At 37.0% G+C, this 17,979-nt stretch overlaps 1 protein-coding gene and 1 long non-coding RNA gene across 4 annotated transcripts in view; one reads left to right on the forward strand and one right to left on the reverse strand.

Annotated features, from left to right (window-relative positions):
* LOC101800169 (uncharacterized) overlaps nucleotides 1–17,979 on the forward strand; it is a 421,465-nt gene that overhangs the window by 193,558 nt on the left and 209,928 nt on the right. The window lies entirely within an intron of this gene.
* Nucleotides 555–16,002, reverse strand: LOC139998758 (uncharacterized). Its single transcript, XR_011803655.1, has 4 exons — nucleotides 15,901–16,002; nucleotides 5,229–5,525; nucleotides 2,018–2,083; nucleotides 555–1,055 (listed from the first exon to the last, which is right to left on the reverse strand). It is a non-coding gene; the product is annotated as an uncharacterized lncRNA (long non-coding RNA).

Genomic DNA, 17,979 nt, shown 5'->3' on the forward strand with positions numbered 1-17,979 from the left:
ATGAATAAATAAAAAGTGAATTAGAGTTCATGGCATTTCTTTAGAATATAGTTTTCAGAGGTATGAGGATTATTATGATAAAATATTTATTGTTGGTTTATAATGTATAGATTTCTCTTTGATATAGGGCTTTGTTTTCATCAAATAGGCTTTCAATTTTTATATCACATAGTAAATTTTTAATTGCTTTGAGCAATGCGTACAAGACCCCACTGCTGCCTCTTACCTGTTTTGTATGATAGTCAGAGACTAAATGTCTCCCTATTATCATCCCTGTAGTCATTTTTTCTTTTTTATTCTTTCACCCTTCTCTCCACCAAATGTGTTCTGGCATTATAGGGCATTTATTTAACAAGGTGAAGGGGAAAAATGGAATTAGGTCTATGATGCAAGCTTCCAGAGGGACTCTAGGAATTTGTCTATGCGCTAAACTGATCTCTCTGCTCATGTCCCTCTTGCTGGAGGGAACTTTGGTAAGGTCTAGGCAATGTAACTACAACGTCTATCTTCATTAGAAAACACCAAGAGAAAAAGAAATAAGTGAGAAACATGACAAATTATTGTAAAGATAACTTTAATGCTTTTACAAGTGTTATTTTAAGGTACTCGAAAAACAAGTTATTACTGAATTCTTCAGGTATGACGTCTTGTTCCATGTTGGGGCTAATGCGGGTATTAAGAGTTAGCACTGAAATTCTTTGTATGGAACTGAATTCTCACTTAGAATGAGCTGTAAATTGCCAGTATGTCAGTGAGCATCTGTCCATTCTTACAAAGCTGTTCTTCACTCTGACTTGATGTCAGACGTGCATGAACAGGAAGTTACATGTAACATGTAACTCGGTTGTCTGCCAGCTGATCCTTAATCCTTTTGAAGGAAGAAGAAGGAAAGGAAAGGAAAAAGCAATTACTTGTGCTTTTTCACATGGGGTCGTGTGCAGTGTCATCAGAGCTGCTAAGAGCCGAAGTCTTCTGGAAGATGTTGGTCTGGCTTGTATTTGCGTATCATTTTGGACTGCTCTGTCCATCTGTGTATGGCAGTAAATATACTGGCACTGAAATGAAATTAAACCAAACATTTATTTTTTAAGGTATGGGTATAATTGTAAAGAATTAAGAAACTTTTTGCAATTAAGATTTTCAGTTGATCATTTTGCTGTAAGAAGTACTGGTGTCTGGTAAGAAAATTATGTTCAGTGTCAATAAATGAAGACAGTGTGAATGGTACTTGATGCTGCACTTTTCATGTAAAAACCTTGGGACATTTTATATACTCAGTGTCCTAGTGATGTTCCTGAGAATAAAGGAATGTACAAGGGCATTGGTCTTGAGCAAGGATTTGTTCAAGCCAGTGGTTAATAAGTCTTCAAAAACTCAGTTCTAACAATGATCCCAGTAACTTTTATTTTGCAAAAACATTTGTATTTTTCCTAAGTGAGAAAGTCCTTATGAGAACATATTTTCTAAAACTTTGTGAATTGTTTGTAATAACTAACTGTTAGTATAAGCATTACAAGGAAATATCTTACAGCTTTTTACCTCTGCAGAAAGATTAGATTTCTCTTTCACAGGTGTATATACTAGAGTTCAGTAGATACAGTCAGTTTACAAGTACAGAACGGAGAATTCTTCAACGGTGATGTGATTTTGATTAGAGCTACTTCATGAATTAAACAGCAAAGCCACTCTGATCTGTATTATCTCTTCCTGTTGTTGGCTTGTTTCACCCTTCTTATGTTGGAAATAAATTCAAAGCTGTCTTGAGAGCTCCATATCAAAGCTCATCTAAACATCACCAGAGCCTTAATGGGTCCCGTACTGTACTGCTGTATGTCTATTTTATAAAAGTCACTAGATCTCATCTTATGTTAAGAGACGTCCTTACATTACTTCCTAAGTGTTCAGATTTTTGCTTACAGTTTTCTTACCTTAGCAAACCATTTATAGTGATGGAGTTAAACTACTGTTTTATGTAGCTTTTCCATCTGCCTCATCCCTTCCATGAACACATACTCACCTTTCATTACACCATTGTTGCTAAAACTCATTTCAGTAAGTGGAAGGACATAGAAGAGAAATTAAGCTAGAAAGAAGAAAGATAGAGGTTTGACTACACAGTGGAAATCATAGAAAAAGAATGATTAATTCCTAGCTTTTTACATACTTCTGATTCCCATTAGTTTAGTTAAGATTTCCCACTGCATACGTTACCTCGAAGTGCTGACGTTCATATGATGGCTATGGTATTCCTACTGGTGATATTTTCTTTTGACATATGCAGCATTCACAAGCACACAGTGACTAAGATGTCCCAAGCACATGATAGTTGTGTTTTAGGGAAACAAACACCAAACTCAAAAGAGGAGGTTGCAATTACAGTTCTTACACACCAGACAGCTCTCCCTCTAACCAGGCAGTGGGTGATTTAAGAGATACGAGTTAAAATTTTGATTTCACTCCTTTCCTTGATACTTTCTTTTTTTTTTAATATTCTATTTTCTTTTTACTGTTTTCTCTATCAGCGAGTTTAGCTTTTTATCCATCAAATATCATTAAATATAGTTGACTTGACCAATCTGAAATCATTTTAAAATGTTTATGACTCCTTTAGTCATTATATCAAAATATTTAAACTTACTCCTAGGTTTTCTCTTAGGAACCATTTTCTTCCTATGGTAGTGAAGCCCAGGACTCGTCTCACTCACTTCTCTTTATATCATTTTGAACAACTGAGAGAAGAGGAAACTGTCCCTAGGTGATAGACTTCTGCCAGCCTTGACTACCGCTTGGGTCTGCAATGTGTTTCTATGCATATTTCCTGTGTTTTCACCTAAAATTTCGTAAGTGTTTTGTTGATGGAGTAAACTTTAGTGTTGAATGTATAGCTATGATACCAGGTTACATATGTGATCTCTAAGGCAGTACCTTTTAAACAAAAATGCTTCTCACAGCAGTCCAATCTGCACTGAATTATTTGCAAGTTTCCTGAGAACTGTTCAAGGATCATTGTTTGCTGTATCAGCCTGACTGATCCCTGCCCTTCTATTCTTCCCCACCAAGACTTTATAAAATAATTCACTAGAGATGAACTTGGATGCTCACCAGGGAGAGGTGGTATTTTTCATCCTTTTAAATGATTAGTGAAGAGGGTCTAATAATTATTTTTGCACAGCAGCCCTAACATGAGACAACAAATTCCTATTTCTGCAACATGGCAATCAAAATATGTGCTTGGCTGACCAGCTGTGGATCACTAAAGTCAATTGGATGTTGATGAAGAAATCCACCTAAAATATGTTAGTCATTTTATTCTCAGATCTTTAAGTGAAAATGCCAGAGCATTGAGGAAGTCATGCTCATTAAATATTCAGTATCTGTGAAATGATATCCTGAATACCTGAACATTTTCCTGGATCAGAGCTTAGAATGCCTGTCTGCATGGTTTTATATGAATCATGAAAGTCTCTGCTGACATCTATAGTTAAACAATTGTTTCGAAGCTGTACTCTACCCATGCTACAATTTTCCCACTGATTTATGCTGCTTTTCAGGTATGGGGGGAGAATTAGTGGATGATTTCTAAAGCTGTGTAATGAAAAAATGTTTCTTGACTCACAGTTACATGTCTAATTCTCTCTTAATTTTTTCTGATCTAGAACTTTCAAAATACATCTTATAGTTCATCTACAGCATCACAATTTCATTTTCACTTTTGAATATCTCATTTTAAACAATTTCCTCATGACTAACTTGCTGATAGCTTCCCTCAGTGTTAATGTATGTTTGCATGTAGGATGCGTGAGACACATTTGCTAAGTCTATGATTTGAAATGAGTTTGTGAACCAGGTTCCCTATTGCATCCAAGATCTTCACTGCTGAAAAAGATTTTAGAAATTAATTTCCATTTTGTTGTGCAGAAGTAGAGAGAAAGCAACATCTGGACTGCAATTCCACCCGCATCTCAGAAGGCTCATCAAATTACTGATACTGAGGAAATTCAGCATCATTCCTTAACTCCTGTGCACTGGTTTTAGAAGGTAGTGATCATAGTGTCGTGCAGTTCTGATTTACTTCAGTGACAAAGACCTGAGTGTTTTGGATCCTCTGCCTAGAGGCAACCTGGAAAAGAAAGGGTGACTATACTTGTAATCATGTGGCCTTTTTCTTCCTGTTAATCTGGATTATTTTAATATGGCGAACATGAACCAATGCAATATGGATTTAAATTTGTTTTTTGTCCAGGGGAAGCACTGCTTAGAATTCCTTATGTTGTAAGGAACTTTCTGGATTTTGGGTACAGTTAGATGCTAAATGACTATGGGCAAAAAACATAAATAATTTACTAAGATTCCTGGAGATAATTTGTTAAATAATTACTAGTACAGCTTTTATCTTACAGCCAACATACACTTTTTTTTTTTTAATTCATACTATTTGCATTTTCATTAGATGTTTAGAGATTAGAAGAACTATGGTGTTTGCAGAACTATTTGAATTATCAAAGAGATTTGGATATTAATAGCTAAGATTGTGTAAATTATGTGTGGATTATAGAAGTTTACACAAAATAAATGAGCGAGTGCTTTACTGTCTATACCAGTGGGACCAGGACTTGGTATGTGACAGATAAGGGACAAATATTTTAACTAGAAATATATATCTTGTATTACCTGCAAACTGAATTGTCATGAAGAGTGGGGGAGGCAGAAAAGCTAGAGTATAAAGAATATGTGAAAGCATTTAGAAATTGTTTGTCTAGTAGAATTAGGAATGTAGTTGTATGTAAGAGTATAAACAACTCATAGGGTATTTAATGACACATTAATGTGACTGATAGGAGGAACAAAGGAGGTGTTCTGTTTGTGTATTTTACATGCTACTGGACTGTCAAGCCAGCTTGAAGTAAAAGAGAGGAAAAGGTGTTGGACTTAATTACTATGAGCGAGATCTAGGAGAAGTATTAGGAGAAAATTAGTCAAATAAATTTTTTAACCATTTTATATAGTAATAAATAAGAAAAAATAATGCAGTGTGATAAAGTACATGGTGAAGGACCTTTCCTCTGGAATTAATGGATTCTGTCCATCTCTGGGATGTCACTGGCTGGTGCATTTTTCCATTACCTGTCATGCTGTTGAAAGAAAACTGTTGTTTGTTCATTCTTTTACAAGTTATTGAAGCATAAAGATCAAGCAGTTTTGTGAATGGATACTTGAAAGAGGATTACCTGATGCCTGTTGGCCTTCATTAGTCTGATGCACTTAATGCAGTGTTCTTCACTCCTCAGCCACTGGAAGATCTTGTCAAACATCTGTTTCTTATACAGAGCTTTGCATTTGGTCGGTGTGATCTGCAACATGTTGCATCCAAAGCTCTTAGAAAGAAGCTTGAAGGCAGAGATAATAGACCTATCTTCTTCTCTGATGTTCCCAGTTGATCCTGTTCTGGGGATGTCATGAGCTTGGATGTCATGACTTCTTTTCTGCAGTCAAGTTGAACTCGAGAAGAGTATTCCCCAGGATTTCTGAAAAGATATGCGTAAATACTCCATGCCATTCTTGGTCTAAGGATTTACTGTTCTCTGTATTACAATTCTGCCTTTTCCATATCCTCAGCATTCCCAAATGTACTGATACTTATCACAAAATGCATCTCTAATCTGTACTGATTACAGATTAGGCTCTTATACATCCTTTAATGAGACCATTCAAGAAGTTGTAGGATTGGGCTCACAACATGTAAAATTAAAAAAAAAATTTCTCTGTGAATTATTATTAATACATTCTAGTGTCACATCAGAAGTATTTAGTAATTATAAGCATTAAGAAGAAAGCACCTTTTCAGATTAAAGGAGTTTCCACACCTGAAGGTATATGTGCAGATTAGAAGATGTAAAGGAAAGCATGTAATTTAGCAATGTCAGCATATTTGAAATAATTTGGGTATTTTTTCATAGGTATGCTTCTATTGAAAAAAATTCTATTCCATGTTACAAAAAACGTAATTGACTACTAAATCCCCTGAAGGAACTGAGCTAAAGTATACCATAATAGCAGTGACTGGGAACTTGCAGGCATTTTTAGTATTGATTTGAAATGACTTGTCAGAAAAGCAGTGGAGTTTGAAGCTCCCAAGAAGTGAGAATGTGGTTGAAAAGTGGCAATCGCCTATCCCAGATAATATTCAGAGCTGGTGTGAGAAACTTCATAAATAGTAATTTTAATACCCATGACCTCTCTGTCCCCTTGCCACCAAAGAGCTGTTTGTTGCTTATGTTATGGTCTTGACAGTTACAGTTCAGTTCTTGACTTCCCCTAGCAAGCAAAAAACGTTCTACATTGATGCTGAGACACCTCAATGTGAAAGTGGGATTCTGCCCATGGGATATTCAGTACAGAGTTGAGAGTTTTGGTCCTTTTTTGCATTCAGCACTCAGGCAGTAAGCACAACATATTACTGCCCTGTAGAAAGGCCATCAGGATGACTTTTGAGGAAAAGGAAATGCCAGTGCCCCCAGACTGGGTAACACTGGGAGTAACATTTCCTTTTACTGGAAATTATCATCATTCACCTCTTCCGGAATGCAAAAGTGTTCCTTTTGTACCACAAAATGAAGGTGCAATAGATCATTGAGTATTTTCAGTAACATCTTCCTCCACCAGTAGGACATTCTGCAGAGAGAGCTTCAAGAAGAGCTGGGGGTTGCCTATGAGATCCTATAAAGTAAGTTTATTTTTCACAACAGCATCCATCCATCTGTCCTTATTATTCTCAGTGCTTTAGTCTCCAAACAACTTTATATTCCAATTCTCAAGTAAAATCCTGTGTTTATAAAGTTCCCTATTCTCCTGCACAATAGGGGTGTTTATTTAAATGTGATTTTCACTGATTTTGTTGCTTATAAAAACTATATATCGTGGATTATTTACCGTATGTTGTTACCACAGATTGATCCTAGATATTTGTTCAGAGGCAATAACATGCAAAGCAATTTTTAATACCCATAAAGCAGTACTGCAGTAATAAGTAAATGTAATATTATGGTAGATTATTCCCATGAGTTATGTTTTCCTGCCTATCCAAAGTCAGATGAAAATGTTTTTTTTTTTTTTTTAAAAAAAAAGTCTCACAGGCTAAAGCAGCTCAGATACTTAGTATGAAAACATCTTAAACCAAAACAAATTACTCCACATTAGCAATCTTATGAGACGTGATTTATCTTGAAAGAATGTAAACAAGTGGGATAGAAATCATCTTTTTATTGGCTTTTAGGTTTTGTGTTTCCATTATTTAGCAACTTTGTGTTTTGTGGACTGAATGGGAATTAAAAGTACATTTTGCTTAATAAGAACAATTGAACTTTACAAACAAAAAGAAAGATTTGGTCTAGTTTCTTGTTAAATGTTTAATCTAGTTGTAATAAGCTTTCAACATTCGCTATCCATTACAGCAAATAATTATCTGCGAACAGTTTACAGAGTTACAGAAGGAAGAGGGCATTAGATCCATTTGCAGCTCCTTTCCAGGGAGCTTTCAGGTTATGGGCTTCACATTTTTTGCTGTAAAAACAGGCTTTGGCATGGGATCTCTCTGCTTACTAAAGTGGGCTCTACTAAATCCATCAAAATTCATCAATCCCAAGACTTTGGATAAAGGAACAGGTGATGTTTGTAGAAAAGTAAGGAACGTTCCCCATCTCTGTATGAGCAGATCTGAACTGGCTGGGAAAAAGCTGGGATTTTTCTGTTAGGATTATCTGGCAAGGGGAGAGAACCACAAAGAAAGCAGCAGAGTCACATTATCTCCCAGGGTTAATCCTGCCATAGTGCAGTTTACTAATCACTCCATACTTAGAATTTTGTTTAGAAATAGAAAGTAGGTCAGAACTTCTTCAAAAATGTCCTTTTTTGTTCCCAGTTCGCTTCAATTAAGTGCTTTTCTGTAGTACCCAACCAACAACCATTCTCAGAAGGGCTGTCGCTCTGCTAGAAGAAAATTCTGCCTTTCTCCTTTTTTTCTGCCACTCTCAGGCCTGCTATTACCCTGCCATGCCATACTTAAAATCTTCCATTTTCTGCTGGGTGAATAAAGCACATTCTCCAACTTCCATCAGAACATGTGCATGAATGCTGGCATATCTAATGTTTGACACATTTGTTATAAACAAAGTAGCAGATGTTACCTTACCCACGTATATTAGTTCATTAGAGAGCATATTTATTTCATTTTAATTTTTATGTTAACTCTTATGTGCACTTTTGCAGCTAACAGAAAAGCCAATATAGCCTTAAAGCTAATGTTTCACCTTCCATGTTATTTTGCATGCTGAATTACATGTTTTTTCTTGCTTTCAAGAAAGCAGCACTGCTTTTTCCTTAACTCAAGGCAGGATGTGCCTGAATGTAAGCAAATCCAATTTAAGAAGGATACAACATATATTAATGAAACAGTTTTGTGTGTTGTTTTTTTTTTTTTGTTTTTTGTTTTTTTTTTTTTAACATATATAACAAAGTTAAGAAAGAGGAGCCAGATGGCAGGTTTGAGCGGGAAGCTGGCCTGGATCACCGCCTGAGGCCCCTTCCAGCCTCAGTTACCCTCTGAGCGATTTGAGGTGGCTCCCAAATCCTAGTGCCGCCAGTAGACAATGAGTTAATGATTCACTTCTGGATCAAAGTTGGATTCAAGTCATCCATTAAATGAGTTCATTGGTCTTAGCCTGAAGGCACAGCTTTGATCCTGCAGGCTTCTGTAGTGAGGTACTCATCTGTAGATGTTCACCAAATGTGACTCGGCACCCCTCTGCACCTACGGCAAGCTAGGCATTAAACTCTGAGCTGACACGCTCATTCCGCTTACAGCATCTCTCTGACTTTAAGCCAGTTCTCGAGGAATTAACTGTTAGCATGTTTTTAAGACACCTGCCCCAAAGCAGTCTTAGGCCTACAATTACTCAGTTTCTCGGCCTCTAAATCCAACGATGTCCACATGCTGGTGGAAGAAGTTCTGCTGATGCGATCAGTGTTTAAATTGGCTCCTTTTGGAGAGCAGAGCATGTAATATAAAAGAAACCTGGTTGTAGTTGATTTAAATTATGAGGTCTAGTTGTTTTGTATCTTTAACACATCTTTATGAGTCTGATGTACTATTTTATTGCTAGAAAAATCTACTAGGAACAAATTAGAAAATTATAACAATTAGTGTCTCCGGGAGTTACTTCTTCAGTGGGTTAAAAAGGAAACAAACACTGTGTGTGTACAGCAAAGTAGTCATTTTTCTCTCTAAAGTCGATAGTTTTTCCAAACATAACATAGATAATCCTTTGTGATCATGGCAAATGAACAGCGGTCTGGCTGCCATGGTTGAAATCTTAGCTTGTTACATACCCTTAATGTGGATTGTGCATGTGTGTGTAAGCATACACCTTTGGTGTTTTTATATTTGCTAATATTTTTTAAAAGAGATTATGAAATTGAGGTTGTTAACATAGGTGTGACTATGTCTTTCTATACTGGCAGTATGCCTTTTTAGTTAGAGTTAAATGGAATTAACTGGAGTTAACTAGATAATGCTCTGAATCTGTTTTCTCTGTCAAAAGACTGACATATTACAAAAAGGGAAATTTGGTACTGCAGAGAGGTCAATTACTATGGGAATTACTGACTACATGTCTGTGTTTTAGTTGATCTTGATTAAAAGCAATTGGCAAAGAAACAAAACTGAAGTAAACAGAGGATTGCAAAGTGGAGAAGAGGTATATAAAAAAAACCACCCTTCTGATACCTCTTGCACCTGTAAATACACTAAATACAACAGACGCTCTTGCAACTCATTGTATAGATAATGACTTCAGAGGCAAGATGACGTTGTATAGGTGGGAAATATGGGGCTAGAACTTTGTGAAATGAAAAGCAAAGTTACCATGCAAGTGAGTGTATACATCACTTCTGAAAATAAAAAGGTTTTATTATTTCAGGACTGTAGCTGATGATTTTTCCTCAGGAGGTGCATCTTCTCCATTAGTGTCAGGGACAAAATGTTAACACTGCTATTTTTTTATTTCATTTCTGATTGATTTAGACAGCTCTTGACCGATCTATTCTGTAACATGAAAATATTTTAATATCCTGTAAACTGAAATGAAAATTCAACCTTTCTGTGTGAAGAAATGGGAGAATATCTGTACTTCAGCGTTCAAACTGAAAACTGTTTTCTCTAATAGAAATGGAAATTGTTGAGATGCTTTAATTAGAAAGGGAAAAATGGGTAGTATGAGGCTACAGTTTTAATCTGTAGCCAGAGGAGTAAGAAAACCATCACAGCTAATCTATTTGGCAGTATTTGCAACAAAGAATTCTATTTCCTTTCCCTTTTTTTGTAATGTGTGGAAGGAAAAACCTTCTTCTATGTACTTGCCAATAATGAAAGGTACCTAACAGGTTTTAGAAACTATCAACAGCTTTTTTGTATGATAACTATAACTGCTTATTACCAATCTTTTCCCATGAACAGACTGTATATTTTTTTTTCTCATTTAGTAATTTTGAAAACAGGCCCACAGTTTTACATACCATTCTGCATTAGAGTGTATGGTTCATCATATTAATATTCCCCCTTAATTCTTTTAAATACAGTTTTACATTTTAATAAATATTCTAATTTTCATAGAATTAGACATGCTAATCTGCCCTTTAATAATATGTTTACATTTTACTTCTCTAGGGTTGGGAGTAAATTAAAACACATTTTAACTTATCTTTCTGCATCCTCTAAAGTTTACATTGCAGATTGATATATTTAGAATATATGCATATATCTGTACATATGTAGATACATATCATAACATGCATACTGAAGATTAGTGAAACCTCAGTTTAGTTTTACAGATCCTCAGGCGCTATTTCCTTCAGAGTTAATTATTGCTGCAGGTAATAAAAAACATTAAATGAATGTTTTAGGAACACTTGGTACTGTAGCCACTACGGGAGTGTATTCCCTTGCAGAAGGGAATGGAGTATGGGATAGCTTCATGTGCCAGTGCCACAGTAACCTGCTCAATTTTTGCTGATATTGCAGGAGCATCTTTCTTCCGCTCCTTAGCTCTGTTCTTGTATACATTTCTGTCCCAGGGAGAAGTGTACTAAGTTAATGAAGGGTGATATTAATATTTGCATGCAGGCAAACCTTCTGTCTTCCAGCCATCTGAACCCCCCCAAGCATTAATCACTTTAATATGAGTTATGAATCCAAAAGAGAAGACACATGGACTTGTATTAAATACGCTTCTTAAAGAAACAGACTGCAGGAGCTTCACAGGAGGTCAGACCTGTTGTCTGTGTCACTACCCATTGTGGCCATAGTCACTGCAAAGTGCTAGAAACCTGCTGTGAGCCATTGGATAGTCAGCTCTCGGGAGAACAGTGCTTTCTGTTCTGAGACTAATTTTGGTGTATATGGAATTATGGGGGCTTGCACCCCTTTATTTTCTATTTAGTTAATATGCCTTGTTAGAAACAGAGCCCAGCTCAACTACATGATTGTTTCAGTTAATGCGGTCTCCCAGAGGGGCTTTGTGCTGGTATATTCTAACATTGTTTTCCATGAATTACTTTAAAAATACAGAAATATAAGGGATTAAAACCTAATCCAGCAAGGAGCTTAAGCAAGTACTATCTTAGTGTATGTATAGTCACAGTAGTTCAATCATTGTGCTCATAGGTCTAATATTTTGCTGTACCGAAACTAAAACGCATAAATCCCTCTTGTGATAAGGTTCATGTTTAGGATGCAGAAACCTTCTGATCAATGTTGCTGCAGCAGTTCATGGTGTCACATCACCATCCTTCGCGCCATAGGTTAACATGCCCACAAGAGTTGACAGGGCAGGATGTGTGCGCGCATCTCACCTCTCTCAGCTGACAGGTTGGCATCTTCTCTTAAACTGCTGTTGAGAGTGACCTCTATGGAAAGGCTGAGGTTGACAGCTTGGGGCAGTAATGTCTTAAGCTGCAAAATTCCTGAGGATATGTCAATCCTCAGAGAGCTACCAGGGTGTTGAGGCTTAACCCAGCAGGCAGCTAAGTACCACACAGCCACTCCCTCTCCCCCACCAGCCCCAGTGGGATGGGGGAGAGAATTAGGAAAGTAAAACTGGTGGGCTGTGATAAAGACAGTTTAATAGGACAGAAAAGAAAAGGAAAATAATATGAGAATACACAAAACAAGTGATGCACAATGTAATTGCTCACCACCAGCCAGCCCCTCCACGAGCAGCAGCAGCCCCCTGGCCAACTTCCCCTGTTACTGCTGAGCATGAGGCCACACGGTGTGGGACATCCCTTGGCCAGTTTGGGTCACCCGTCCCAGCTGGGTCCCCTGCCAGCTGCAGGTGCACCCCCAGCCTCCTCACTGGCAGGCAGCACGAGAAGCAGAGAAATCCTTGGCTCTGTGTAAGCACTGCTCAGCAACAGCTAAAAACTATCAAGGTGTTCTCGGCATTGGTCTCATCCTAAATCCAAAGCACAGCACCTCACCAGCTGCTAGGGGGAAAATTAACTCTAGCCCAGCCAAAGCCAGAACACAGGGAAACATGTAAGTGAAAAAAGAGGTGCAGATTAGAGGACTGTTGTGCACGGAAAACCTTTTCATATCTTTCAGAGCTTGCTTTCAGACACCCATCACAACAACAGGCATTTGCAATTTGAATGTGCCTTATACCCATTGCTTAGGCAATAAAATTTTAACAAAATCCATTAATCTTATTTTGAAACAAACTGTACTGCAACCTGTAAGAACCTGCAGATATACATTACTGATAAAGGCACTGTCCATCAATTTTTCCAATTTGTATGCGCAGTCTGCAATTTCCTAGCAATTTTAGGAGTTATTAAAGGCATGAAGTCTTAATCACAACATTGTGGTCATAGACATATCACCTCATACACAGTTGCACCTCTCTTTTTGGCAGAAGCAGGCTTTGTTTTGCAAGGGATTACATTAATATCTCAGGCTACCTCACTTCACTTTTAAAATTATTACCTAAATCTAGCTTCCAGTTCTTTACTTATATTGTTATGTCTTTGATCACATCTATATCTGGGGGAAAAAAATGGAATAGGAAAGATAGGGATTTAATTAGCAGTGACAGCCAGAGGGTATAACTGTCAGCACCAGAATGAATGGCCGCTTTGCAGTTGTAGCAGCAGAACAAGCAAAATTGTATCACCTTATTTATCTACCTGTTATTACACTCAGGGAATTCCCAGGTGTGTTCATCACATACTTAGCAAGTGATTGATTAGTGTGCAGTAAAACTACTAAATCTTTTCACAAATATTTTCAGTTTCTCTATCTGCAGCTCTTCCATTTTGCCACATACTGTTTCCTCTAACTCAGACTCTAGAGGGATCTGTACGACACTCCTGTGCAGATGAGTTCTGCTGTTAATGCACAAGTTTCCTGTACCTGATGTGTCCTTCCTCCATTCTGCATAAACTGACAAATTGTTTTCAGTGAGTTAAAAATGAGCCACGTTGTTATTTTCTTTTCAACAGAGATGTACATTTCTAATTTCCTGTTGGAGAAGTTGTTTATTAAAAAATCCATCCGTTCATTATTTGTGCTTATGAAGGTGGAGCAACTTCATATGCAGAACATAATTAGCACTTGGAATTGTTTTGATCTAGTTTTCTCTAGGTAAACTCTTCACTAATAGAATATTTGTACTGATGAGAAAACTTCTCTTTTAAACTCTCTGCATCAAAGCCAAACTACGTGAATTTCTTGATTCAGATAGGTTTTCAGTGCAATACAAATTGAAGTCTCTTTCTCTAACACCTCTCTTTATGCTAATTTTGCCTTGGGTTATTTGTTGGGGGGTGGGTAGCATGAAGTGCAAATAGTTAAAAATTAAGTTAAATAACTGGTGCATAGAACTTCTTCAGTCTGAGGTCTGCATGGAAAAGTAACGCTCTAGAAAAGAAAAAAAAAATCCTCTCCTGGCTGCACATTAAGATATGGAGAAGGGAATGGAAAATACCTTGTCATTAGAACTGCTGTAAGCACCTGAAGAAAGGTTTCTTATGGAAATTGATTATCTGCCTGTGGTGTTTTGAGGCAATTAAATTAGTCATTCTGCAGTAGCTTTTTTCATTAGGTCTTGGTGGTCAGCTTGAATGAGATCCATGAGAAAGATGAGCATGCAGAACATGTTTTAAAGTGACTTGTACCCTTGTAAACCCCCGTTTTTAAAAGTGGAGTGCGATACATGTGCTGGCCTTCCAGGAGCGGCAGACCAGGAGATGCTGTAGTATTGGTGCCTCCTGTACTCATCTGGCTGTTAGGAGTAGACAGAAGAAGCCAGCAGTTTACCAGGAGCTGAACAGGGTACTTCAGTTCTGCCAGTACATCACCAGCTGGCACGTTGTGCCTTATTCTACCTCTTCAAAAAGTAAGGAAATGAGAACACTTTCCAGCTGCTAGGTTAGCTTCAGTTTCACTAAGACTTCAGATTAGGATGTAGTCCACATAGTAGTCATGAGAGGCTGTCCTGCTACCACAACAGAGGTAGCATGTTTCTTTGAAGACTGGATGCATATTTAGTGCATTACCCGTAATACATCTGAGGTAATAATGCTTTGAAAACCCAATTGCATTCTCAGCTGCTGTGTTATAATGGTATATTTACTTTTCCTCTAATGTTAAATATCCTTCTCATTTATATGCATGTGTAAATTAAGAACAGCAGAGGTAATGAGTGTAATGCAAAGGTTTTTGAGAAATTGTACTGATCAGTCAGGTTCTGAACATGCAAAATCTGAAGGATTTTCTATTTTACAGGACAAATATTTCACTACTGAAGTACTCCATCCCCTGTGCTCTTTGTTCCATGTCATTCCTAAAGAATGGAGCAATCTCTGTGTTGCACTTGCTCTGCTGAAACTTGATAGGAAGCCCTATCCTTTGAAGAATGTTACATTCATATAATTAAAGTACACAGAAAGAGAAACACAAACTCCTGCTCCAAGCTAATATTTTTGGCTCTGCAGGACACACCTGAACATGAATGACCGGGTATCTTTTTCATTTAACCTTCACTTTAATTTAATTTCACTTAAGGAGCTGACAGCATTAGGGTACTGTATTGATTAATCAGCTAGAAAACACTTCTACAGATGATAGTAAGGTGACAGATTTATATCTAGAGAACAGGTATTGATGTGCTTAATTTGTTTGCAAATTGAACTGATAAGGTACAGATTATTTAGACCAACTTGAACGTTAATTCTTATTTAGTAGTCATTCTTGCTCAGACTATTAGGAAAGATGCTAAAATCGATAATGTGGTAATTTTTTGTTTGTATAGGTAAAATAAGTAGTTTCCACACAAAGTACATGTGTACTTAATATATATATGTACACATACACTGTGTATACTTTCTAGATTTAAGATTTAACTTGGATTTGTATTTACTGACAATAAATGAGACAATTACCAGATCTCTTACTAATCTAGTTTATTCCTCTCTTTCTGTACCACTTCTTACTCAGAGAATCCAGCATCTCCAGTGCTAAGTACGTACCCCTGTCTGGCTATGTAACTTGCAAAACCATGGATTAAGAATTAAACAGAATACCACCTGATCTAGCTTCAATTAATGATTTGTCTTCCTACTCCCCATAATGCAGTCTCCCATAACATGAAAATTAGTGAATGCAATTGAAAGAAAAAAAGACTTCCAAATGAAAAGAGAGTAAGAATTATAATCCTTAACTTATCCATTATCACTCTCTCCTTCTGTTTAAGCCTCTTTGCTGCAATAATCAAAACTGCAGTTGCTTAGTCACTGATAATCCTACATCATATATTCATTCCATTATTTTCCTGCAGGCCTTAGAAGTACCTTTTGACCATGATACAACTTGTCCGGTGATTGACAAGTGTTCTGATAGCTTGTTTCACAGCTTTCTTGCATCTTAGGGGCTGAATTGCTGGAGGCACAGGCTGTGGAGAGAGAAAATCAAGCCTTATCAGTGCTTCCCAAATTCTCGTTCAGGTTTTTCCTCTTGAGCTTCTGCCTGCCTTTACTGATTTAATTAATGCTTCTATGTCCCTAGGTTACATACCTGCTGACTTTAAATCTGTTGTCATTTATCCATTATTAAAGTAACATTCTATGCCCGATGACTTGGCTGACAGCTATAGAATGACTGCCAAACTCCCGTTCCCATCAGAGATCCTTGGAAACAAGTACGTTATAGATTTTTTTGTAATGAAAAGAGGTAAAATTTATCTTAATAGTTTTCAAGTCTGACATCCTGAAGCTCTTCAGATGCCAATTAACTTGCATTGTATTGACTTGGATATTGTTATTTCTTCTTTCACTGATGTCAGTGCTGCTTTAGAAAATAGATTCTTCTAAGAGCCACTTGACTATGCCTTTAAGGGTGAAGTTAAGGGAGGTAACCAGTGTTACTGTAATATCTCTAGCTTCAAGCTTGTTTCCCTTGCTCTGGCCACTATGCTCTGAAATTCATGCTCCTATCTGCTCTCAAATAGCATCCTGTTCAGGGGATGACTGTACGTAAAAGGGGACTTAGTGCAACAGCATCAAATCAGAGGAAATCATGGCCATCTCTCTGAGCTTCCTGCCATTGAGGGAGATCTGTTGTACAGCCTCATCTGTGAGAGAGAAAGGATTATGTCACTTTCCTAGTAAAAATTCTTTAGTTCTTTTGTATTGTGTTAAAACAATGATGTACAGTAGCTCTCATTAGCCTCTCTGTAACTCATCAATTTTAATGACTATTTCCTCTGTGCAGTTGTCCACTATATTTTGACTAAATGTTTCTTGGGTGTTTTTTTTTTTTTCCCCTAATTGTAGGCTAGATTTTCTAAATGCACCTGTGCATAATAGATTTAAAACTATTGATAAGAGACCTTTACTTCTCTGAATTAACGTTTACTGAGGCTGTCAAGGCAGTCCATAGGACCTTAGATGCCTGTGGGTTATGACTGGGATCTACAGGAACTGGTAGTTTTGATTTAGGGGTCAGTATGTCCCTGGGTGTTTCTGTATAGATTTCTTCAGTATTTCAGTACCAGCATTTCTGTACTTTTTTATCTTCCTGTGACCTTGGACTTTAATTAAATTAACTTTTAAAATGCACAGGTTTTCATTTACTAAGCACCAAATATAAAAGGATAACAAATGAAATAAATGGATATAAAATTCCAAATAGAATAGTTAATCCTGTGTTCACAATTCCATCCCAGCCTACATCCAGATGATCTTTCAAAATGCTCAGAGGGCATCAGATTAAACTAGCAGGAGGTAGATGGAAAACAAACAAAAATGTCTTATTCTTTGTGCCATACAAATAGTTATGGAATGCTTTTCTGTGGGTTGTTGAGGAACCTGAAAGTTGTAAGTGTAAGATTTGTAAGGGAAACATGTAAGATCTGACTAGGAATCATAGTGACAGAAAAAGAATACATTGAGAATTATTAAATAGAAAGCTGCCATCTCTACCTCTGGAGATTCTGATCTTCAAACTGCTGGAAGCCAAGGGAGTACAGGGTAAGTATGCTTCACCTGTTCTGGCACTATTTCCAAAACCACTCCTACTTCTGAGCTTCTCTGTTCACTGTGAGAGATACAATTCAGTGTCATGCTATACTGTTCTTATTTTATTATTAAGGTATTTTTCCCCCTTGGCCATGTCTTTGTGGGACTGTTTCAGGATTATCTCCTTGGTTAAACTTTTGCTATCTTGAATGCTTTAATAATAGATAGCATTCATGCAAACATTTCTACTCTATAGAAATAGAGTAGAAACAGGTGTCTCTGTTGAAATTGTTATGCCTGATTTGATTTAATCTTTTTAACAACGTTTGTCCAGGATATAACATTTGAATTAATACAATTAGAAGGAACCTCAGCGTTTGAAGACTAAGTTTGGGATTCCCAATCTGCAATAAA

The sequence above is a fragment of the Anas platyrhynchos genome, chromosome 15 (genome assembly GCF_047663525.1).
Source record: "Anas platyrhynchos isolate ZD024472 breed Pekin duck chromosome 15, IASCAAS_PekinDuck_T2T, whole genome shotgun sequence".
NCBI lineage: Eukaryota > Metazoa > Chordata > Aves > Anseriformes > Anatidae > Anas > Anas platyrhynchos.